At 46.0% G+C, this 25,738-nt stretch overlaps 1 protein-coding gene and 1 long non-coding RNA gene across 2 annotated transcripts in view; both read right to left on the bottom strand.

Moving 5' to 3' along the window:
* Nucleotides 1-25,738, bottom strand: part of LOC144158796 (uncharacterized) — a 118,944-nt gene that overhangs the window by 16,965 nt on the left and 76,241 nt on the right. The window lies entirely within an intron of this gene.
* LOC144157801 (uncharacterized) lies at nucleotides 14,585-24,356 on the bottom strand. The gene is made up of 3 exons (XR_013319865.1): nucleotides 24,148-24,356; nucleotides 18,221-18,334; nucleotides 14,585-14,694 (listed from the first exon to the last, which is right to left on the bottom strand). It is a non-coding gene; the product is annotated as an uncharacterized LOC144157801 (long non-coding RNA).

Raw genomic sequence — 25,738 nt, 5'->3', positions numbered from 1 at the left:
TTCAGTTATTCGTGATCGGAAAGGCCATTAAAAACGTCTAATTGCGGAACCCACAAATTTCCTGACGGACGGCCAACTTAACAGCCCCGCTTTTTTGTCTGCTGGACATGACCTGGTTATTGGAATTAGAATACCATTACTTCACAGCACCAGTATCATTGGTACAGGAGAATAGAAATAATAATAAAGGAGTTGCAGTTTGAGGCAGACAAAATATATCTCTAAAAACTAAAAGCGTGTCAGAAGAAGTTCTCGTCCAAAAAGACTATGAAACTACTGAGGCTTTTTATCGCTTGTTATTACACCAGTAACGGATCAATCAACAGATAGGTATTTTATGTGCCAAAAAATTTGGATTTCAGCACAAGCAATGAAAGCACGAACTTCGGCTTGCACTGTAGCTGACGGTGAATGATTATTACATAACACCCAGGCTGATATTATATGTTCCAGGGATGTTTAGGCTCGAGCGTAGTCTGTACAATATCAAAGATGCACGGCCGCGCGTCTTTAAAACAGGCCTCGCCACATAGTCTTGAGCAGCTGAATACACTACTACTACATCCCCATGGTTGTTAAGAGAGGGAGAACGACGAACTTAGAAGTAGCATAAAATAGCTAATGACTGTCACATTGCTCACACATGAAATAAATCTTGCATTTCCCTGCGAAGTATCTCGCAAGCTGATTACGCAATGAATGTAGCGCATGTCAGTTCAGCAGAGACAGCCAATTTGAAAAATCTCGGCACGCTATTACAAATATTGTATAAAAAAATCAATCCAGTTGCGCTTGAATTTATATAACCAACTTTTCAGGCGTCACACCTGCACATTAGAAATATTCAGTTCTAGATTGAAAACCGAAACGTCTTGCTGCTTACACTTAAAACTGGTATTTTGCCAATGATTACGGGATGTAGAAAAAGAATACCACTAAATTTATTTCCGGGTAATTTTAGCTTTCAACCGTTTCCCTTTCAATGTGCTTCTTTTGACCTCGTGGTTCATTATGACAACCTTTCTTTTTTTAACACGCGGAAACGACACAGGTTATGACGCGCGCTGTAGTGAAGGGCTCCAGAATAATTTGACCACCTTTGGATCTGTATCGTGCGCCAACATCTCGAACACAGGGACATTCTTGCTTTCCGTCTGCATTAGGAGAGCGGCTGCCGCGGCCGGGAATCGAACCCGCCTACGTGGGCTAAGCAGCTGAGCAGCAAAATGCTTTAGCCACTGAGCCACTGCGGCAGGTATTATGACAACCATTGTACGTATGAATTGCTCCAAAATTTAGAGTAGCCAGCTCCTTCTTGGGTAGGAGCTAATCTCTACAATAAATCATTACACTACTTCAAATATTGTATAAATAAATCAATACAGTTGCGCATATATGTATATGACCACTTTTTCAAGGGTTATAGCAGAACATTGCAAATAGTCTGTTTTACTTGAAAATTGTAAAGTGTTGCTGCTTACATGTATGCGCGGTTCAGCCTCCCCGCGCTATTTCACATCTTTGTTTCACGCCAACACACTTCTCGATCGACATTACGCCAGAAATGCTGACTTAAGAACAAAATCAATTGGCGGTACCCGGGACGAGTTTGCAGGATGGCTGCGTCACAACCGCTTACCTCTGCACATGCCACCTTCCATTTTCTTCGGAAATTTGCAGATGCACTCTCCTATGAGCTCATGGCACGTCTGCCCAGTTTCAGCGCACTCTTCCACTTTTTCTCTCGTGCAGGCTGGTTGTCAATTAGAACAGGAACCAGCAAAGTTGATCAGACACAATATTGCTATCAATTGCCGAATGTTCACCATTTCTCACGTTGTTTTTTTAATACCTTGGGACAATATACAACAGCCAGCTTGGCAGGAGCCCGACATGTTGAGGCATCTCGGTCATAGACAGAAGGGAAGATTCAGAGATCCTCTTCTATAAAGAACAAAGAAGCGGTGCAGTGAGGCACTGGACGAGCAGAGCCGACCCATTGTCAGAGCAATCGTCCCGGAGTCTGGGGCCAATATGATAAGTTATTTATCTCTCTCATAATTATGATATACAGAATGGGCGTTCGCCCTACTACAGTGTTTGGTTGTTTGCTAGTCTCTGGGTCGCGTTGTATTACCTTCGTCGTCTGATCCATTTGTAAAGGCAAGCTTTTCACAGCATGGTAGGGCTAATGCTCTACTGTATTTGGAAGCGCGCGTTCCTCCTCTGTTAAATAAGCTTCGCATACTTACCGCAGAAACCTTTATGACCGTCTGTGACTCTGGGGTATTACGTTGCAGTACATCTTTATTTGTCAGCTTCGTTTCTGCGCACCAGTGCCAAGATTACACTGCCCATAAAATACCTCCTTAACTATATTTATTTGAACGTTCAGTGTGATTTCGCTTCTTGATGGCAGTACTCGCCTCAGTATAAACTTCCGTAAATCTTCCCAAACTTTACGTCGTGAATACTCATGTTAACTGCAAGGTGCCTGGCGTTCCCTAGTCGCAAGGCAAAGCTTCCTATCATTTCTCTACGCCAATAGATCCATTCCCGTTCGCACACATTCATTTTTGTCGTGTTCCTCCGCTCGCGCGATCCACTGGAATCTTTTGTTACTTCTCAACTTGGGGCAAAGCCGCGAGAGGGCGGCACAAACGCTGTTAGTTTTCACGGCGTATTTTTTTAACAATCGAGAAGCCATGTTTTTTTTAATTAAAACAAAATGCAACTATTACTTATGTGCTGCTTTCTTGCCTCTAATATGCTTAATGTTTTTTTTTTCTCGAAAATATAGACAAGTACAAGTATTGCCACCAGACTTAGTAGTTTACCAATCTTTTGCCTATATAAGCGTCTCGTTCAAGCGTTGTTTAACTTTCCTGAAGGAGTACTTTGCGCGTGGTCTCCTCTTTCTTAGGTTATGCCATCTCCACATCGCTGCGAGCACGTAAGTACATTTCGTAAATTGAAATCTGCGACCAAGAGCAGCTTCGCTGCTCAAAATGCTACGCAATAACATCTTCGACTGCCTATGACCTCCTCCAAGATCATTTTGTCCTCCATATAGGCAAGAGCTTTAATGGATACAGATGCCTCACGGGGTGATGAAAAGCCTGCAATAGGCATATTTCCCCCGCCCTTAATTAACTGGTCGTTTTCAGTCAGTCTGACCGATTTTACTCCTATATTCTGTGCTGAAAGCATGGCAATTGTTTTCGATCTACAAACGTTGTACGCATCAATTATGTCCCCTGTAACCATTTCAGATTCGATTTTAGTCTGCTTAGCTCTTACACTGCTACCCTTCTGTAAGGATACACTCCTACAATGCACGTTTCAATAACTCCGGTCCCCATATCTGACTGAATTGCACTTTGCTTGGGTTTCTGCGCACGCGGATATATTAACAGTGGCGTAGCCACAAGTATATTTCCGGGGTATTATCCGCCGCCGGTATATAAAGGGAGATCCTGCGCCCCAAGAAAATGTCATTCCTTTTTGGGCTTTAATAACCCCATAGCCTTTATATTTTTGTTTTTACTTTTTAGTGGATCCAATCGGTGTGTACATAGCATAGGTGAAAACAAGGACGAACGGTAGTGGAGGGAGGGACGCCGTGGCTCAGAAAATTTGGGGACGTGTTCTGAAACCGAAACACCACATGTCTACGCCTCGGTTTGTTAATGAACCCGCGGGTTCTCTAGGAAGAATAGTGCTCTCCAGAACCGTCGTCGACGACATTCAGTGAACGGGTTTTATCGCCGCTGCTAGGTATCAATAGGTTTCCGAAGCTTCAAGGACCGAAGGAAAGAGTTTTATTTTTTGGGGGAGATTTATGCCACTTTAAGGTCTCCGTACGTTCACACTGTGAAAGCCCTAAGCGCCCTGAAAGGGTTTGGTCGAGGGTCGGTACCGATTTGAAAGAACTACAATGTCTTCCCCTACAATACTTATAGAGTTAAAAGCAATGGTCAGCAGACATTTTTAATGTCCTGGACAATGCACCCTTCGAAACAATGTATCTATAGAACAATTACATGAAGTTTCGGAATGTGGGCAAGTAGGTCACCCGGCAAGATGATCCGCGGCGTTTCCTCATGTTCCACACTCACATATATTCTAAGGAGGGAAGAATCAAGGTTCAATTGATACAGATGCCTCACGGCATCTGTATCAATTTAACTTAGGTCCTAACTAGTTTGCTGTCCGTCTGATTGATGTTACTCCTATATTCTGTGCATATTTCTCGGAAATTGTCTTCAGTCTACAAACGTTGTATGCATCGATTGTTTCTCCGGCTACAATTCCCGATTCGCTTTCAATCTGCTTAGCGCTTGCTAACCCTAAAGCTACCCTTCTCAACGCACGTTTCAATAACTTCACCCCCTCATGTGACTGAAATCCACCTTCCTTGGGTTGATTGACATGCGGGTCTTAACAGCGGCACAGCCAGAAATATATTTCCTGGATGTTCTCCGCCGCAGGTATTGGCCGCGAGGGCCACCACTGGAGAGGCCGGCGCGCGGATCCTTTTGACGTCAGTTGCAGGATCACCGCTTCTTCCTCGCTGCGTAGTTGGCTTGCAGCACGTGACATTTCGTTTAGTACGGGCTTTGTGAGTTTATTTTCGTGTTAGTTTTCAGCGTTTGAAGTTAATTATCAGTGCGTGAACGTGAAGCGTTGTTTGACCTCATAGGGACTTTGCCCAATCATGCGTTGTATCAGTAGCTTCTTGACGTAGTTTGAATGAGTCAAGGATATAAGGCGCGTTCGTAGCATTTGATTCTGTCTCGGTTTTGTGGCGCAGTAAGAAGAGCACCATGTACCTCGCCTTCTGCCCACAGGGTCGTGGGATCGAAACCGGGCGCCGCTAACTATTATTTTTTTTATAGTGTAGGGGGAGGGGTGTGGACGGACAATAACGCCGTATGGAGGGACAAGGCGAGTGAATGAGATGCAGTCGCATCTAATGCGTTACTTTATTTGGAAGCCCGAGTTCCCCCTCTGATACACCGATTTCGAATACTCACTCTGGATACTTTCCTGAGAGCCTAAGAGCCTATGGCGCGGAGGTTAACAGGGCACAATTTATCTTTGTAGCTAGCCAGCTGTGCTTCTGGCGGTCGAGTGGCCCAGGTCCTATCGACCTGCAAGTTACTCTAGCACAAAGCTTGGTGTCTCCATTAGGGGTTGCGCTCAATAACGTATTTTCATCTCTTGATAGGGGTCATACGATAACGGTCAACTTCCGGAACATCTTTCCCCTAAATGCTGAAATGCTACCTGCCCGACTGCTCAATGGTATCCTACAAGATCATTTGGCCTCAATTCATTAAGCTACTATCATATATACAGATGCTTCTCAACGAGATGAAAAATCCGGAATAGGTATAGTTTCCCCTTCACTAAATTGGTACTTTTCGGTTCGTCTGGTGGATTTTATCGCTATATTCTATGCGGAATTCTTGGCAATTGTCTTGGCACTACGAAAGCTTGACATATCAGTATCGTCTCCACTTATAATTACAGATTCACTATCTGTAGGCTTAGCCCTTTCTTCTCCTAAAAACTCACCTCTTCTACGGACGTTTCGATCACTTCTACCCCCTCATATAACTGAAGTTGACCTTCTTTGGGTCCTTGGGAATGCGGGAATCACCTGTACTGAAACCGCAGATTCACTGGCAAGGGTAGCACTCTCCGTGCCTGTTTCGATGTCATTGAGACAACGCCTTTATTAGCCGCCGTAAGATTCTGTAGATTGTTGGAGCTGCAATGGCAGCACGAATTAGTCTGATTGTCGTTGCAAGATTTATATTCTGTATTTGGTCTCTACATTTGGTTTTCCCGCCCTGAAAACCAATCCTTAACATATTTTTGCCGTAGGGCCACCTATTTCCGTCGGGTCCGGGTTACCCAGGAGGTGCGGTCGAACAAGTTATTGAAGCCGTAGGAAGTAAGCGCGCAATGGACGCGAAGCTTCGCCAAAACAGGCCCAACACCTTCGTTAAAGCAGACGACAAACCCGACGGGAGGCTGCGGTCGACGCACCCATAGAGTTTCTTAGTAAGTATAATAGAGAGGAAACTGCGCCTGGTAATCCATGTCGTCGTGGGGGTTCATGGAAAGACCGCCCTTTTGGTTTGGCCTTGACAAGACAATGGGATTCTTAAGCGCTTTTGGGGATTTGCGTTCTTCACTATTCATTAACACGTTTACGAGCTTCGAGAAAGCCGAAATCCTTCCTGTTTTGTGGTAGGCGCGTTCGGTGTAACAGCAGGCAGTGCGTGATCGCACCTGACGTTGGTCTTGCCGCAGTCGAAGGACGTAAACGTAAGTGTGAGCGAGTAATATGCCGCCGCGAAATTTGAAGCCGACGAAAAAAAGAAACAAAACGTACTTAAACGAAGACAAGATAAGACAGATACGCGAGCCTGAATCCTTCCTATCTTGACATCGTCCACGACTGTTTAACGCCACGTTTTCTTTTTTCTTGTTAAACTGTAGCTGACGGTCGGTGCACCACGAAGGAAACGTTTTCATAGGCACGCTCAAAAAATTTCCGAACTCTTTAAATGACTTATTATTTGAAATAATGGTAAAATAATAAAATAAGAGTCTCTAATGAGTTTCACCCGAAATATTAACATTGTTCATAACTACCACCTTCGCCAGCAAAAGAGCAGGCACAAACGTTCCGGAAAAAATACGCTTTACTTCCTTTTCCCTTATTTCGAAACCGCCTGTTTTATTTTCCACTTGCACAATTGCACACTATTCTTCGCGTTTTTGTAATACTTTGTTTAAATACAAGCGAATAATGAAACTAAGGCGAGCGCATGATGTAATAGTGGTCCATGACTACACAGACGGCCTAAATGTGAGCCGCATAGACGCTATAGCCAGATTCCTCTCTAGTGTATATTGTAAGAAACTCTATGGACGCACCCGCCGGAGTGAGCACGGCGAACGCTATCGCCGCGCCGTCTTTACTGTGCTCCGTGAGTGAAAAGCCCCCTCCGCCTCCCCAGCCGCGTTGGGAGTTTCTTGTCCCGCACGCCACGAAGGAACCGTTGGCTGGTAGAGGTAGAAAGCTTTGCTTTAAAAGGGCCCTACATTAGGCATGGACCATTTTCCCTCTCTCCGCTCCTAAACCACTGTGGAAGCTGTGACGTCACCGGCAAGGCTCAACATCACCCAGAGAAACGGGGCTGGTTCGAGTTGCGCGCAGCCGTTGGCTCCGCTCAGCGTTATGACACGCTTTTTTTTTAGCAGACGACAGCCAATCTCCGCCTACTGCAGCCGCTACCGCGCAGCGGGACCGGTCGGTGTTCGGCCCGCATCGAACTGCCATTCGGCCGGGTCCTCGTTTCGGCCGTGCCCACATCGGCACATCAGTTGTATAATAGCGGAAACAAGCCTTGAAGGCCAGATAGGGTTTCCAAACACAACTTGCTTGTTCACGACAGCACTTGAAGATTGCCACCAACGACTAGCGCCCCGCTAGCGTTCCTCCATACGGCGCGGTCACGGGGAACTGGTCCCTCCGAGGTCGGAGAAAAGGCTTAGCATCGCCGCAGTTATTCAGACACCGCTTTACGAGGCGGCGCTGGCCACGATCACCAACGCAATTTTTCACTGCACTATCACCCCCTCTCAAACATTTGAGACTGCTTTTCAGCAATAGTCCCGCTCTGGGGGGCTGTGACAAGTTTTAGCTTCACAGCCTTGTCGGTCACGTCCTTGTCGTTCCTTCCTCGTCCCCGTTTGTTTTGCGCAGGTCCAATCATGAAGTTTTAGCTACTGCTGTGTATGCCGTATCGCGCATACACCGCACAGTGGGCTCCTTGTCGACCGTGGAGGCAGGTGCTTGCCGCGGTCGCTCGTATAGCGGCGTTTCCACCTGCATAGACGCTCCGTGTTTTAAAGCAAGGCTTCCTAGCTCTACCAGCCAAAAGTTCGTTCGTGGCGTGCGGGCAAAAAACTTCCACCGCAGCAGAGGGGCCGCGGAGTTTCAATCAAGGGCACACAGTAGATTGAGCGACGAATATCCTGTGTTCCCCGCGCACAAGTGCCTGCTCGCGGACCGCGGCATCGGCGGTACGGCTTTGCCGTCTGCTTTAGCGACGGTTGTTTTGCGCCTGTTTTGGCGTAGCTTCGCCTCCATTGCGCGCTGCCTTCACACGGTTTGATTAACTTGTTCGACAGCACCTCCAGGGTACCTTGCACCCTACGGAATTGAGTGGTGGTATGGCAAACATACGTTAACGATTAGTTTGCAGGGCGAGAAAACAAAATGTACAAATTACAGACAGACATCTGGCCGCTAGACAAACGCTATCTTTTGAGCACTGCTTTCAACGAAGGGGACTCCGTTTTCTGAATTGGTGAATACCAATTGGGTTGGGTTTTGAAAGGTATTAAAAAAGGCGAGAGTAGCAACTGGTTCTGAAAAATACCGATTATGAAAGCTCCCTCAGTTTTCTCGCAATTCTCAAACTAGCTAAAGTAGCTCGTGTAAATCGGTATAAATGGGAATCACTAAGCTCACATGCCGAGTTGTTTCGGTGTCTGCGCTTGTGTCGCGCGGTGCTGCAGCCCAAATCTACCACATCAGCATGACTAGGTTCCGCTGTCTGACCCTTCGAAAGACGATCCTCTCCGTTTTCATTCTCCTGACTCACAGCCGGGCTACAGCGGCGCCGTCCGCCGCTCTAGCCCGGCCGTGGCCGACGCTGCTGTGTGCATTCGAGACGCCGCCCCCGCAAATTCGAGGTAACTCCTGGCACAATCTCTGGTTTCCGTCTTTGTACATCCACGTGTGTGAATTCAACAGACGTCGCATGGGCAATTGTTCTGGGTGTCGTTTAAAGCTTTGCTTTCAAACCACCTTCCCAGCATGGATTGGAGCCAGTTTTTTCTTTCAGCGTTATTCGTATCTTGTAAACGACGTGCTATATCTACAAACTCAGCTCAGCTCGTGTGGAGGATGGCGACAATCGACATTCGACCCTACTGAGATACGCCTTGCCGCCGGTGCCGGAGCGCCGCTCTCCGGAACCGCATCCGCGTTTTCCCCAAAGCTGGGAACGCTGATTGGATGCAGCATTTAGAAGGGCCCACCAATATCGGCGCTGTACTGTTCAGTGCTCCCTGCGTCATACAGACTGCGTCAGAGCATTATGCTGCGCGTCAGAGCGTCGGAGCATGGCGGCGAGGAAGTGGTAAGCAACCAAGGAAAGAAATAAAGGATCCTCTGTGCGTGTTTGTGCGGCCCCTGCCTTAGGCAAAGGTGCAACATTTTGGTGTATGTTGTCGTGAAGGGTTACTCTAGCGATTGGGCGATTGAAATGCTTTGGAAGCCTATTTAAGGCGCCTTTAACACCCGCTTTTTTTCTGGCCGAAATGAGTTTGTTAATTGACAGTAGAATACGATTTCTTCATATCCCCAATACTGCGGTACCGAAGAATGGAAACAGTTATTACAGTAGTTGGAGGAGACAGGGAAAAAACATCTATAAAAACGAAAAGGGTGCCAGACGAAGTTCTATGCCAAAAATGCCATGAAAATTTCCACAGACACTATTTATCGCTTCGTTGGAACACCAGCAACGGAAAAAGAAACACCAAGGCGTATGATTAGCCACAAAAATTAGGATTGCAACACAAGCAATCAAAGCGCGAACTTCGGATTCCACCGTAGCTGACGGTAAATGATTATTACATAACACACAGGCTACTACTATATGTTCCAGGGATGTTTAGGCTCGAGCGTAGTCTGTACAATATCAAAGATGCACGGCCGCGCGTCTTTAAAACAGGCCTCGCCACATAGTCTTGAGCAGCTGAATACACTACTACTACATCCCCATGGTTGTTGAGAGAGTGAGAACGACGAACTCAGAAGTAGCATAAAATAGCTAATGACTGTCGCATTGCTCACACATGAAATAAATCTTGCATTTCTCTGCGAAGTATCTCGCAAGCTGATTACGCAATGAATGTAGCGCATGTCAGTTCTGCAGAGACAGCCAATTTGAGAAATCTCGGCACGCTATTACAAATATTGTGTAAATAAATCAATCCGGTTGCGCTTGAATTTATATAACCAACTTTCAGGCGTCACACCTGCATATCGGAAATATTCAGTTCAAGATTGAAAACCGAAAAGTCTTGCTGCTTACACTTAAAATTGGTATTTTGTCAATGATTACGGGATGCAGAAAAAGAATACCACTAAATTTATTTCCGGGTAATTTTAGCTTTCAACCGTTTCCCTTTCAATGGGCTTCTTTTGACCTCGTGGTTCATTATGACAAGCTTTCTTTTTTTAACACGCGGAAATGACACAGGTTATGACGCGCGGTGTAGTGAAGGGCTCCAGAATAATTTGACCACCTTTGGATCTGTATCGTGCGCCAAAATCTCGAACACAGGGGCATTCTTGCTTTCCGTCTGCATTAGGAGAGCGGCTGCCGCTGCCGGGAATCGAACCCGCGTACGTGGGCTAAGCAGCTGAGCAGCAAAAAGCTTTAGCCACTGAGCCATTGCGGCAGGTATTATGACCACCATTGTACGTATGAATTACTCCAAAATTTAGAGTAGCCAGCTCCTTCTTGGGTAGGGGCTAATCTCTACAATAAATCATTACACTACTTCGAATATTGTATAAATAAATCAATACAGTTGCGCATATATGTATATGACCACTTTTTCAAGGGTTATAGCAGAACATTGCAAATAGTCTGTTTAACTAGAAAATTGTAAAGTGTTGCTGCTTACATGTATGCGCGGTACAGCCTCCCCGCGCTATTTCACATCTTTGTTTCACGCCAACACACTTCTGGATCGACATTACCCCAGAAGTGCTGACTTAAGAACAAAATCAATTGGGGGTACCCGGGACGAGATTGCAGGATAGCTGCGTCACAACCACTTACCTGTGCACATGCCTGCTACCATCACCTTCGGAGGCTCGCAGGTGCACCCTCCTGTGAGCTCATCGCACGTCTGCCCAGTTCGAGCGCACCAGTACAGTTTGTCTTCAGTGCAGGCTGGTTATCAATTAGAACAGGAACAAGAAAAGTTCATCAGACACAATATTGCCTCATTTGCGGAATGTACATCAGTTCTCACATTCTTTTTTTAATACCTTGGAACTATAATATACAACAGCCAGCTTGGCAGGAGCCCCGATATGTTGAGGCATCTCAGTCATAGACAGAAGGGAAGGTTCAAAGACCCTCTTCAACAAAGAACAAAGAAGCCGTGCAGTGAGGCACTGGACGAGCTGTGCCGACCCATTGTCAGAGCAATCGAACCGGAGACTGGGGCGCTGGACATAAACGCGCCACCACGTCCTAGCTCCTAACGAATTTAAGAAGCTATTTATCTCTCTGATTATTATGATATACACAATGGGCGTTCGCCCTACTACAGTGTTTGGTTGTTTCCTAGTCTCTCGGTCGCGTTGTATTAGCTTCGCCGTCTTATCCATTTGGAAAGCCAAGCTTTTCACAGCATGGTAGAGCTAATGCTCTACTGTATTTGGAAGCGCGCGTTCCTCCTCTGTTAAATAGGCTTCGCATACTTACCGCAGAAACCTTTATGACCGTCTGTGACTCTTGGGTATTACGTTGCAGTACATCTTTATTTGTCAGCTTCGTTTCTACGCACCAGTGCCCAGATTATACTGTCCATAAACTACCTCCTTAACTATATTTATTTGAACGCTCGGTGTGATTTCGCTTCTTGATGGCAGTACTCGCTTCTGTATAAACTTCCGTAAATCTTCCCAAAGAAATTAGCCCGGCTTCACTGACTTCACGTCGCGAATGCTCATTAACTATAAGGTGCCTGGCGTTCCCTAGTCGCAAGGCAAAGCTTCGTATAATTTCTCTACGCCAGTAGATCGATTCCCGTTCGCACAAATTCATTTTTGTCGTGTTTCTCTGCTCGTGCGATCCACTGGAATCTTTTGTTACATCTGAACTTGGGACAAAGCCGCGAGAGGGCGACACGGACGCTGTAAGTTTTCACGGCGTATTTTTTTAACAATCGAGAAGCCATGTTTTTTTTAATTAAATCAAAATGCAACTATTACTTATGTGCTGCTTTCTTGCCTCTAATATGCTTAATGTTTTTTTTTCTCGAAAATATAGACAAGTACAAGTATTGCCACCAGACTTAGTAGTTTACCAATCTTTTGCCTATATAAGCGTCTCGTTCAAACGTTCTTTAACTTTGCTGCAGGGGTACTTCGCGCGTGGTCCCTCCTTTGTTAGGTTATGCCATCTCCACATCGCTGCGATCACGTAAGTACATTTCGTAACTTGAAATCTGCGACCAAGAACAGCTTCGCTGCTAAAAATGCCACGCATTAACATCTTCGACTGCCTATGACCTCCTCCAAGATCATTTTGGCCTCCATGTAGGCAAGAGCTTTAATGGATACAGATGCCTCGCGGCGTGATGGAAAGCCTGCAATAGGCATATTTCCCCCGTCCTTCATTAACTGGTCGTTTTCACTCAGTCTGACTGATTTTACTCCTATATTCGGTGCTGAAAGCATGGCAATTGTTTTCGATCTACAAACGTTGTATGCATCAATTGTATCCCCGGTAACCATTTCAGATTCAATTTCAGTCTGCTTAGCTCTTACACTGCTACACTTATATAAGGATACATTCCTGCAATGCACGTTTCAATCACTCCGGTCCCCATATCTGACTGAAATGCACTTTGCTTGGGTTTCTGTGCACGCGGATATATTAACAGCGGCGCAGCCAGAAGTATATTTCGGAGGTCTTACCCGCCGCCGGTATACAAAGGGAGATCCTGCGCCCCAAGAAAATGTCATTCCTGTTTGGGCTTTAATAACTCGACAGCCTTTATATTTTGGTTTTTACTTTTTAGTGGATCCAATCGGTGTGTACATAGCATAGGTGAAAACAAGGACGAAGGTATTGGAGGGACGGACGCCGGGCTCAGAAAATTTGGGGACGTGTTTTGAAACCGAAACACCCCATGTCTACGCCTCGGTTTGTTAATGAAGCTACGGGTTCTCTAAGAAGAATAGTGTTCTCCACGACGGTCGTCGACGACATTCAGTTAACGGGTTTTATCGCCGCTGCTAGATATGATAGGTTTCCGAAGCTTCAAGGACCGAAGGAATGAGTTTTATTCTTTGTGGGAGATTTATGCAACTTTATGTTCTCCGTACGTTCACACTGTGAAAGCCCTCAGCGCCCCGAAAGGGTTTGGTCGAGGGTCGGTTCCGATTTAAAAGAACTGCAATGTCTTCCCCTACAATATTTATAGAGTGAAAAGCAATGGTCAGCAGACATTCTAAATGTCCTGCACAATGCACCCTTCGAAACAATGTATCCATGTAGCTATAAAACAATTACATGAAGTTTCGGAACGTGGGTAAGTAGGGCACCTGGCAAGATGGTCCGCTGCGTTTCCTCATGTTCCACACTCACATATATTCTAAGGCGGGAAGTATAAAGGCCTTGAAAGGCAGTAATGTTGTCCCATCTCTTTCCCGATTCTGGTGCAGATCTTCAGTTATTCCCGATCGGAATTAGAGGTTATTAAAAATGTCGAAATGCGGCCCCACAAATTTCCTTATGGACGGCCAACTTAACAGCCCCGCCATGTTGTCTGCTGGAGATGAGCTTGTTATTGAACAGTAGAATACCATTACTTCATTAGCCCCAGTATCACGGGTACAGAAGAATAGAAATAATAGAAAGGATTTGGAATTTGAGGTAGACAAAATGTATCTCTAAAAACGAAAAGCCTGCCAGAAGAAGTTCTTGTCCCAAAAGACTATGAAAATTACCACTGAGGCTTTTTATCGCTTCTTTATTACATCAGCATGAGCTGTTTTGCCTAGTTCTAACCTCTTGGTTCATTGTGACAATCATTGTACGTTTCAATTACTCCAACATTTGGTGTAGCCAGCTCCTTCTTGGGTAGGAGCTAATCTCTACAATAAATCCTTAGTTCTCTCTCTAGGCTTATTTTATGACGCTAACATTGCGATAACAAGCGAGGTGCTTAGGGGCTCGAATGTATGTTTTATATCGTGGTATGTTCTAATGAGTAATAAGAGCGGTATTTCGAACCACTCAATATGCGTCCTCGTAATGTGAACATTCGCATGGGTACAGGGAATGCAGGTATTTCAATTATGGTAAGATAGGTGACACGCAACACACTTTTATGCTGGCAGCCCAGCTTAAATATTTCTTACCAAGACACCGTTACTGAAGCAACGTTCACCTTCCGCAGCGGAGCCAGTGTAATACGGCCCAGAAAATGAAGTGAAAAGCGGGGCCCTTGAGCAATTTTATCGCGCTCACGTTTACAAAGCAAAGCCTTAAAGGTGGCACGAATTAAACCCTGTAATGCGGAGGTTCATGCGCGGTTCAGCCTCTCCGCACTATTTCACATCTTTGCATCACGCACACTCTTCTCGACATTACCCCAGAAATGCTGACTTAAGAACAAAATCAATTGGCGGTACCCGGGACGAGTTTGCAGGATGCCTGCGTCACAACCACTTACCTCTGCATGTTTCAGCTTCCATGATCTTCGGAAGTTCGCAGACGCAGTCTCCTGTGAGGTCATTGCAGGTCTTCCCAGTTTCTGCGCACTTTTTCACTTTTTCTCTCCAGCAGGCTGGTTGTCAATGAGAACAGGAACAAGTAAAGTTCATCAGACACAATACTGCTCTCAATTGCCGAATGTACACCATTTCTCACGTTGTTTTCTTTAATACCTTGGGACAATATACAACAGCCAGCTTGGCAGAAGCCCCGATATGTTGAGGCATCACAGTCATAGACAGAAGGGAAGATTCAGAGATCGTCTTCTACAAAGAACAAAGAAGCGGTGCAGTGAGGCACTGGACGAGCAGTGCCGACCCATTGTCAGAGCAATCGTCCCAGAGTCTGGGGCCCCGGACATAAAAGCGCCACCACGTCCTAGCTCCTAACGGATGGGAGGTTATTTATCTCTCTCATTATTATGATATACAGAATGGGCATTCGCCCTACTACAGTGTTTGGTTGTTTGCTAGTCTCGGGGTCTCGTTGCATAAGCTTCGTCGTATTATCCATTTGGAAAGCCAAGCTTTTCACAGCATGGTAGAGCTAATGCTCTTCTGTATTTGGAAGCGCGCGTTCCTCCTTGGTTAAATAGGCTTCGGCTACTTACCGTGGAAACCTTTATAACCGTCTGTGACTCTGGGGAATTACGTTGCAGTACGTCTTTATTTGTCAGCTTCGTTTCTACGCACCAGTGCCCATAAAAATACCTCCTAAATATGTTTATCTGAACGTTCGGTGTTATTTCGGTTCTTGATAGCAGTACTGCCCTCTGTATAAACTTCCGGAAATCTTCCGAAACTTTACGTCGTGAATAGTCATGTTAACTGCAAGGTGCCTGGCGTTCCCTAGTCGCCAGGCTAATCCTCCTATGATTTTTCTACGCCAGTAGATCGATTCCCGTTCCCACCCATTCACTTTTGTCGTGTTCCTCTGCTCGCGCGATCCACTGGAATATTTTGCTACTTCTGAACTTGGGACAAAGCCGCGAGAGGGCGACACGAACGCTGTTAGTTTTCACGGCGTATTTTTTTAACAATCGAGAAGCCATGTTTTTTTTTAAATAAAACAAAATGCAACCATTACTTATGTGCTGCTTTCTTGCCTCTAATATGCTTAATGTTTTTTTTTCTCTCGACAATATTGACAAGTACAAGTATTGCCACCAGACTTAGTAGTCTACCAATCTATTGCCTATATAAGCGTCTCATTCAAGCGTTCTTTAACTTTACTGCAGGGGTACTTCGCGCGTGGTCTCCTCTTTGCTAGGTTATGCCATCTCCACATCGCTGCGAGCACGTAAGTACATTTCGTAAATTGAAATCTGCGACCGAGAACAGATTCGCTGCTAAAAATGCCACGCATTAACATCTTCGACTGCCTATGACCTCCTCCAAGATAATTTTGGCCTCCATGAAGGTAAGAGCTTTAATGGATACAGATTTCTCACGGCGTGATGGAAAGCCTGCAATAGGCGTATTTCCCCCCCCCCCCTTAATTAACTGGTGGTTTTCAGTCAGTCTGTTTGATTTTACTCCTACATTCTGTTCTGAAAGCATTGCAACTGTTTTCGATCTACAAACGTTAAGCATCAATTGTATCCCAGGTAACCATTTCCTATTCTATTTCAGTCTGCTTAACCCTTTGCTACACTTCTATAAGGATACACTTCTACAATGCACGTTTCAATAACTACGGTCCCCATATCTGACTGAAACGCACTTTGTTTGGGTTTCTGTGCTCGCGGATATATTAACAGCGGCATAGCCAGAAGTATATTTCGGTGGTCTTATCCACCACCGGTATATAAAGGGAGATCCTGCATCCCAAGAAAATTGTCATTCCTTTTTGGGCTTTAATAACCCGACAGCCTTTATATTTTTGCTTTTAGTGGATCCAATCGGCGTGTACATAGCATAGGTGATAACAAGGAACAACGGTAGTGGAGGGAGGGACGCTGGGCTCATAAAATTTGGGGACGTGTTCTCAAACCTAAACACCCCATGTCTACGCCTCGGTTTGTTAATGAAGCCGCAGATTCTCTAGGAAGAATAGTGCTCTCCAGGACCGTAGTAGACGACATTCAGTTAACGGGTTTTATCGCCGCTGCTAGGTATCATAGGTTTTCGAAGCTTCAAGGACCGGAGGAATCAGTTTTATTCTTTGTGGGAGATTGATGCCACTTTAAGTTCTCCGTACGTTCACACTGTAAAAGCCCTCAGCGCCCCGAAATGGTTCTGTCGAGGGTCGGTATAAATTTAAAAGAACTACAATGTCTTCCCCTACAATATTTATAGAGTGAAAAACAATGGTCAGCATACAGTGTAAATATCCTGGACAATGCACCCTTCGAAACAATGTATCCGCGTAGCTATAGAACAATAACATAAAGTTTCGGAATGTGGGTAAGTAGGTCACCCGGCAAGATTGTCCGCGGCGTTTACTCATGTTCCACACTCACATATATTCTAAGGTGGGAAGGATAAAGGCCAGGACAAGCAGTAATGTTGTCCCATCTCCTTCCCGATTCTGGTGCAGATCTTCAGTTATTCCCGATCGCAAAGGTAATTAAAAATGTCTAAATGCGGCCCCACAAATGCCCTGACGGACGGCCAACTTAACAGCCCCGCTTTTTTTCTGCTGGCGATGAGCTTGTTATTGGACAGTAGAATACCATTACTTCATAGCCCCAGTATCACGGGTACAGAAGAATAGAAATAATATTAAAGGAGTTGGAGTTTGAGGCAGACAAAATTTATCTCTAAAAACTAAAATTCGTGTGAGAAGAACTTCTCGTCCCAAAAGACTATGAAAATTACCACTGAGGCTATTTGTCGCTTCTTTATTACATCAGCATGTGCTGTTTTGCCTAGGTCTACCATCTTGGTTCATTGTGACAATCATTGTACGTTTCAAATACTTCAATATTTAGAGTATCCAGCTCCTTCTTGGGTAGGAGCTAATCTCTACAATAAATCATTAGTTCCCTCTCTAGGCTTATTTTATGACGCTAACATTGCGATAAGAAGCGAGGTGCTTTGGGGCTCGAATGGTATGTTTTATATCGTGGTATGTTCTAATGAGTAATAAGAGCGGTATTTTGAACCACTCAATATGCGCCCTCGTAATGTGAGCACTCGCACGGGTATAGGGAGTGCAGGTATCTCTATTATAGTAAAATGTACCTTAACGGGCTTTAGAAGATAGAAAAATCTTAAGGAAGCTAGTATAGGGGACACTCAACACACTTTTATGCTGGCTGCGCAGGTTAAAGATTTCTTACCAAGACACCGTTTCTGAAGCAACGTTCACCTTCCGCAGCAGAGCCAGTGTAATACGGCCCAGAAAATGAAGTGAAAAGCGGGGCCCTTAGGCAATTTTATCGCGCTCACGTTTACAAAGCAAAGCCTTAAAGGTGGCACGAATTAAACCCTGTAATGCGGAGGTGCATGCGTGGTTCAGCCTCTCCGCGCTATTTCTAATCTTTGCTTCACGCCAACACACTTCTCGACATTACCCCAGAAATGCTGACTTAAGAACAAAATCAATTGGCGGTACCCGGAACGAGTTTGCAGGATGCCTGCGTCACAATTGCTTACCTACGCATACGTCACCTTCCATCATCTTCGGAAGTTCGCAGGTGCACTCTCCTTTGAGCTCATCGCACGTCTGCCCAGTTTCAGCGCACTCGTCCACCTTTTCTTGAGGGCAGGCTGGTTATTAATTAGAACAGGAAGAAGCAAAATCTGTCAGACACAATATGGCTATCAGTTACCAACACTGCGTTATTCCTCGGGTAGTTTCTTTAAAATATCTCGGCATAAATACAAAAGCCAGCCTGACTGGAGTCCACAAAGTTTGAGGGGTCTCAGTAATATAAAGGAGATAAGGCGCAAAAATTCTATTCAACAACGGAGCGATGGATTGAGGCACTGTGAACTGCCGACTTCGCCGAACAGTGCTGAACAATCGCCAGATTAGTCACCGTTGCCCTGGAGACTGGAGCCCTAGCCATAACGGCACCCACCACGTCCTAACTCCCAACGAATATAATAAAGTAATTTATCTCTTTCATTATTAGATGTGACGCATCTCTTGCTCTAAGGCATGTCCCTCCTGCGTCGGCGTCGGCGGCGTCCGCACACCACCTGCGCATGCGTGACTCTCCTCCGCTCTTCTCTCCGACAGCTGTGCGCAACACTCTCACTCCGTCTTATTATCATAAACAACAGCTGGGTGCGCGCGCTTCGCTCGCTTCGCTCCGCTCCCGTCGTGCAAGTGCGCACATGCGCGACTCTCCTCCACTGTCTCCTCTTCTTCAGGCGCTGTGATTATAAAGCGGGTAGCGCGCTGCAGTGGTTCAGTCAGCGCTCGCTCTCGTTCGACTCCGCGTGACTTCGATTGATGACTTCGTGCTTGGCTTGATTCTTCCGATGAAGACGTGATGGAAGCGACGGTCCCTTCAACGAGTGGATTGACGCAATTCAATACCAGCGTCACCCCAAACGCTGAAAGCAACGTTACGACCATAGAGAATCAACCAATGGAAACGCCAATTGAACCCCCCGATGCGTCGCATCACGTCAGGGTTCCCCTCGCGGGAAGATGGGCGTAATTTTGTTATTTGCCGAATATACGTTTGGCCTTTTTTAGAGTTTGGCTGTGTGCTAATAATTCTGTGGTTCCGCGGTGTATAAGCTTTGTCGTCGGGTTCTTATCGGCTGCCAGGCTGTTAGCCGCTCCTCAGGATTACTTAATATTGTAAGAAATGCATGTACTTTATTTGCGAACGCGCGTTCCTCCGCAGTTAAATAGGTTTCGGATACTAACCATAGAAACCTCTTTGAAGCATTTCGCTTTGCGGTTAACATAATTCCAGCCCATCTTTGTTTCTGAACCAGTGGTGTCCTTCCGCAGCAGTGGCCGCCATCACTTTGCCCGCAAAGTCCCTTGCTACGAAGCTTTATCCCTTGCTACGAATCAATACGGCGATTCTCCCTCGTGATAGGAGCCCTCTCTTCTCGATAAGCACCCGTAAATCATCCAAAAAAGGATCAAGAACTCTTCCACTCAAGCTAAAGACTTCAATGCATGAGCTGTAGGCGAACGTTGATGGACACATTGTTAATTTTCGGTATGTATTTTCGATAGTGCTATCCGTCATCGTCGTCGTCGTATGCGTCAAAGATCGTGAATGCGTGCGTACGCTAGCAATGCGTTTTATTTTTAATCCTGGGTATATTTAGCTTTCAGCCGTTTCCCTTTCAATGTACTTCTTCTAACCTCGCAGCCTTTCAGCTTAGTTCTTTTCGTGGGTCTCTCTCTCATTGTCTTCTTATGTGCTGTTTTGCCTAGTTTTAACCTCGCGGTTCATTGTGACAATCATTGTACGTTTGAATTACTTTAATAGAGTAGCCAGCTCCTTCTTGGGTAAGAGGTAATCTCGACAATAAATCATTAGTTCTCTCTCTAGGCTTATTTTATGGCGCTAAAATTGCGATAACAAGCAAGGTGCTTTGGGGCTCGAATGGTATGTTTTATATCGTATTATGTCGTAATGAGTAATCAGAGCGGTATTTCGAACCACTCAATATGCGTCCTCGTAAGGTGAACGAAAGAAAAGTGTTTTTTGAAACGATAGCGAGCGAATTGCAGGACAAAGACAACGTTGTTCTGCTCGGTGATTTTACTTGCGTCTGCTCGCCAGAAGACAGAGCAGGCTTAATGCGGAACAGGGACCCGAGTGCGCAACTACTTCAAAACATACTGGATGAGCATGATTTAACAGATGTGGCTCACTGCGCAGCAAAGGCAGACGCCCTGCGGTACACGCATTTCCAGGGAGCCAGCCATGCCCGGCTGGACAGAATTTATGTTTCTCATGGATTAGCGCCATCGTGTAAAAACTACGCGGTTGATTATGTTGCTTTCAGTGACCATTGTCTGGTCTCTTTTTTATAGGGTGGGAGGAGAGAAGGTTATAACAAGTTTGACTGGAATTTATGGAAGTTCAATGCGAAAATTTTAAAAGATGATAAGTTTAACGAGACTGTGAAAGAAAGTTTTGACAGAAACACACGGATGGAAACAGAAAACTGGGGGAGCGGATGGGAGTCGTTTAAGCAAGAAAGCAAAATGTGTGCAATAGAGAGGGGTAAAGCGTTGACTTGTTTAGAAAGAGAAGAAGAAACTAAGCTTCGAAATAATCTGAGGCAACTACTTGTCCTTGAATGTGAAAGGCCGGGTGTGTTTATTGAAGACATAGCACTGATAAAAAGTAAGCTCGAAGCTCTGGATAAAGAGCTATTTCTAGGAGCAACGGTGAGGGCGAGGGGAGAAAGGTTTCTGGCTGGGGAATGCATGACTTTATTACAGGAGGAGGCCAATAGAAGCTTCCCTAAAAGGGCTTTAAGTGACGAAAAGAAATACGAAAAAGGTAATGCTATAGAAGGAATTGTGTGGCAAGGCGAGCTGACCCATGAGCGGCAGATTAAAAAGCGGGCATTCGTTGAGCATTAGACCGAGCTTTTCAGCCCCGCGTCACCGAGTATTCAGGACTTTAAAGACCATTTCCTTTCACTAATGCCTCGTTTAGAGGATGATGTTAGACAAGAACTGGAAGAGCCGTGTCATTGAGAGAAATCGAAGAGGCAATTTCATATTTAAAAAAGAGTAAAACGCCAGGTCCTGATGAACTGAGCGCAGAATTTTATAAGCATTTTACTGACAATGTAGCACCTTTCCTTTTTCATGTATTTGCCGAGGCGTACGACACTGGTGTTTTGCCTCCATCGTTCTCACGTACGCAGACTGTGCTAATACCGAAAGCTCACGATTGCTGTAAAAGGCAGTCGGTCACTGGCTATCGCCCAATAACGCTAGCTAACATTGACTACAAGATACTCATGAAAGTTATAGCACAAAGATTACAAAGAGCTATTACAAGTGTTGTTGTGCCGCACCAGACGTGCGGAATCAGGGGTAGGAGCATAACTACAAACATTCATGTAGCCCGCACAGTACTGGAAAGTTGCGATCTGTATGGTCGCAAAGTTGCTATGCTCCAAATCGACTATGACAAAGCGTTCCACAGAGTGTTCCATGATATATTGTTTTGTATTTTGGAACATTTAAATGTTGGTTGTGTGGTCATAGAAGGCGTGCACATGGCCTATCGTGAATGCTTCAAGCAGTTGGTAATTAATAAGGAGGTGACAGAAAGTATCCCAATGTTGCCTTCTGTCCGACAAGGGTGTCCGGCTTCACCCCTACTTTTTTGTATTTTCTTGGAGCCTTACTGTTTGAAAGTTATCAACGATGCTGAAATAACTGGGTTTCATCTTCACTCAAGCGAAGTGAAGTTTTTAACATACGCAGATGATGTGGCGCTTTTTTGTGAAGATATGCGAAGTATCACAGAAGCGATCAATGTAACTAAACAGTTTTGTAGGGTAACAGCCAGTGCAGTGAACTGAACAAAATGTGAAGGTTTTTCGCATGGTGGGCGGGAGTCAACGCCGCGGGTTTTTGCAAATGTCAGTTGGACGGTAATGCTGACGCGGTATCTAGGGGTACCGTTGGACAGCTATACGAGTAGCAAGGAGTACTGGGAAGCGGAAACAGAAAAAATTACGCCCACATTCCCTCGCGGGTACCCTGGTGTGATGCGACGCTGAAGGGGGTTCCATTGTGCGTTTCCGTTGGGTCGATTACTCGAATTGCGTGAGCAATCGTCGGGTAGTGTGTGAGAGAGAGAGAGCAAACGTAGAGCGGACGACCGTCGACTGAGACACCGGCCGGAGCGCGGCACTCCGCTTAGATGCGCAGCGCGCCCGAAGGAGAGGAGACCGCGGAGAGAGAGGGCGCTGCACATGCGCACAGCGCTCGCGCCGCGCGCAGCGCCGCCCACCAGCGGAGTGAGAGAGCACGCCGCACTGTGCGCGCCACAGATGTTGGGGGAGAGGGTGCGCTATCACGGCGAGAGGAGAGGGGGTGAGCGGAGGAGAGACGCAGCTGTGCAGAGCGGACAACGACGACACAGGAAGGACAGGGCCGCCGGCAAGAGATGCTCCTCTCAGCGTCGCATCTAAAGTGCTTTTCCTTGGCTGGTCCTCAATATGCACTTTGTGCAAAAACCTGAAAGCATTTAACACATTTTTATAGAGTGCTGGGACGCCATCTTTTTCTGGGATGTTCTACAGAGAACGATAAAGAAAGATGTTTTTGTAACGCCGCATGGGATACGTTTCTTGGCAGTGGAAAACGATGAAGTGCCGTACGACATGATAATGATCCTAGGGTTGCACGCAATTTAGCACTCCCGTATGGCCGTGCGCCACTGTGATGTGAATGCTATGACGGTGAGCAAGTATTTCTCACACAGTGTAACCAGCCTACTTGAAGTGTATGGTTTGCTGGAACCTGAACTGGAATGGTTATGTGTATTGGAAGAGCTGCCAACATTTGATGTATATTTTAAATCTTTCAGCCAACCAAAGCATGGGCGGGGGTTTTTAATCCGGCGTTGATGCATGTTCCTTTGTAACAAAAAAAGGTAATAAAGAAAAAAAATATAGAAAAGCTCGTGTCTCCTCTCTTCCATGCTGTAAATAGCTACGCTGGTCATCCACTTTCACCGAGTGTGATCGCTCCTATTTTTCTTTTTTTTTTTCATCGACGCGCATGCTGGATGGACACGCTGCAGAGTCGGTGGCTTCATCAAGTTCACACTTTTGTCAACATAAACATGCGTACGAATAAAATTACTGTGGGAAAAGCTAGTATACCTATCTGACTAAGTTGATTGATTGATTCGCTTTAATGATAAAAAGAGATATAAATAATTATTATAATATTAATCCCTTAACTGCCAAACACATTGTCAAGCCTTTAGGAAGAAATTTACGGAAATGCAACTTCGCTGATCTTTCCTCTGGTTGTCAGCCGCCTTGCTGTGAACAAGAAGTACGCAAATTACTGTCACATTTCCGGCAATCAAGATAGCCAGCTGATTGTCAGGGGAAGGGGCTGTGTCGTGCTTGCGGGAACAGTCTAGCAGACGATGATTGCACTGGCGGGATCGTTCTGCGCATGCGTGTACTCTCGCTCGTTTGGCGCTTTCTACAGTGGTAAGGCGCTGACCCACTTATTACCCGTAATATTACTAAAAAATGGGCCGGCTGTAGATAGACGTATTTACACTGTCCTCGTAAATCGCTAGCCAAGCTGCGGCGAAGTTTAGAAGTATCGCGCCTGGAAAAGAAAAACATCACTCGTGGCACAGTGGTCACGATTCTTGATCCAGACGTAGGGTGGGCTGGATTATATCCCCAAAGTTACCGAACCCGCAAAGACACCCAACCTTTTTCATAATTCATTCGGCTGCGCATTCCCTGCGGTACCGGCTACACGTACACGCTGCGACACGCAAGTGCCAATAAAATGCATTTCCCGTATACTAAACAATACTTAGCCATCGATGTAAGAAATTACGGAAGGGCAACTCACTCTTAGTGCATTTACTCACCCCAGGGCCAGCGATATAGCGGCAACCGTTGTCGAGAAAGGTCAGCCGCCGTCGCGGTAGATCCAAGCCATCCCTCCAAGGACAAGACTACGGTGCACCAGAACAAAATCCCTTCGCAGCCAGCGAGACCCATGGCGTTGTCTCGACAAGTTCCGAGATCCGTCTACTTGCACAAACTATTCCTGCTGCCCTACTCTTATACTGGATTAGCGCTATCCCGGCCAATCTCCAACGCAATCACAAGTAGCCCTTTCAGAGAAATCGACCCTGTAGGACAACACCTTTGTTATGCACTTATCTTCGCCATTGAATAACTGTGTACAACTTCTCCTCCTATTGCCGCTATGCCCCTGATGTTATCGTTTCCGCCATATCGCAACATGCAAGTGAAAATAGAAGGCACAGTCTGTGAATGCAAAGTTTCGGATTGTTGGCATCCATTGTGGAGGGCTGAAGCGCACGTTCGGACGCCCTTATCGCTGGCGTAGAATAAAAGTTGCGAAGAACCCCACCGGACGTACAAAAGCTTCTCGACCTTTATTAAACAGAAATGTCTGGACGCACCAAGAAGTCTATGAAACATAGAACGTACGCACCCACCCCTTTTATCAAATCTTGAGTAAAGAGCAGCTGATAAGCGTGTCCCTCGCGGGGCCTCATTGTTACTCCGATTTGTTTTGCACAGTCGCCGTGGGTATGAGATATCTATGCACTATTTAGGTACTTCTCCCTCCCACGTAGTCTGAGCTGATTACGACAGAAAAATTGGCGAGACTGGTGAGTTGATATCGGTAGGCGCAGGCATATTCACGATTCAAGTCACTGTATGCACGACGCCGACGCTTGCATTGCATTGCATGGGAGACAACATATCGCCTTCACCTTTTCCCTTTTCGTCCTTCCGGAACCACGGCCATGTGGCCTCCCCCAGCTTAGACAACACGGAAAGACAATGGTTGTAAATCCCAGAAATACCATCGTATCGCGTTCCACGCACTTGAAGATATCGCACCGATAAGCAAAAGAAGCGTACGCCAGACTCGTGACGATATGCGCATCCACCTCAGGCGACGAAGAAGCAGTGTGTGGCGTGGCACTAAGCCATGACCCTGGCTGTCACCGCCGCCAGGGTCATCATCTGTAATCATCATGTTATTACAGACGAGTATGTGCTCACACCCGACAAGTGCACGCCTCATCGCCTCTAACCTGTACTCCTCGCTCTGTCGCTTTAGCGAGGAGACGGGTGCACTCTACCAGGTCCCATGGGCGTGAGCAGCCAACCACAAAACAGGAGCCAACACGTACCCCTTCCTGCGGGCAGTGGGAGAGAGTGCTGTCGAGATCGGACTTCGAAGACCAGCTTCGACTGGTAAGGGGAGCCGTCGCAACGGGCAGTCCTGGCCTAAGGACCCCACACCTCTGGGTTGGTTATATGATGAGCGTTTATTCTCTCTCTCTCTCTCTCTCTCTCTCTCTCTCTCTCTCTCTCTCTCTCTCTCTCTCTCTCTCTCTCTCTCTCTCTCGGGCGGTCATGGCCGACCTGTAAATTTATTATATCTCCTTGAACAACGGCTTTTTACCCTACCCT

Source organism: Haemaphysalis longicornis, unplaced genomic scaffold (genome assembly GCF_048455015.1).
Source record: "Haemaphysalis longicornis isolate Haplotype H1 unplaced genomic scaffold, Haemaphysalis longicornis Haplotype H1 scaffold_10, whole genome shotgun sequence".
In the NCBI taxonomy this organism is placed as follows: domain Eukaryota; kingdom Metazoa; phylum Arthropoda; class Arachnida; order Ixodida; family Ixodidae; genus Haemaphysalis; species Haemaphysalis longicornis.
This window is presented reverse-complemented; position numbering and strand designations above follow the sequence as displayed.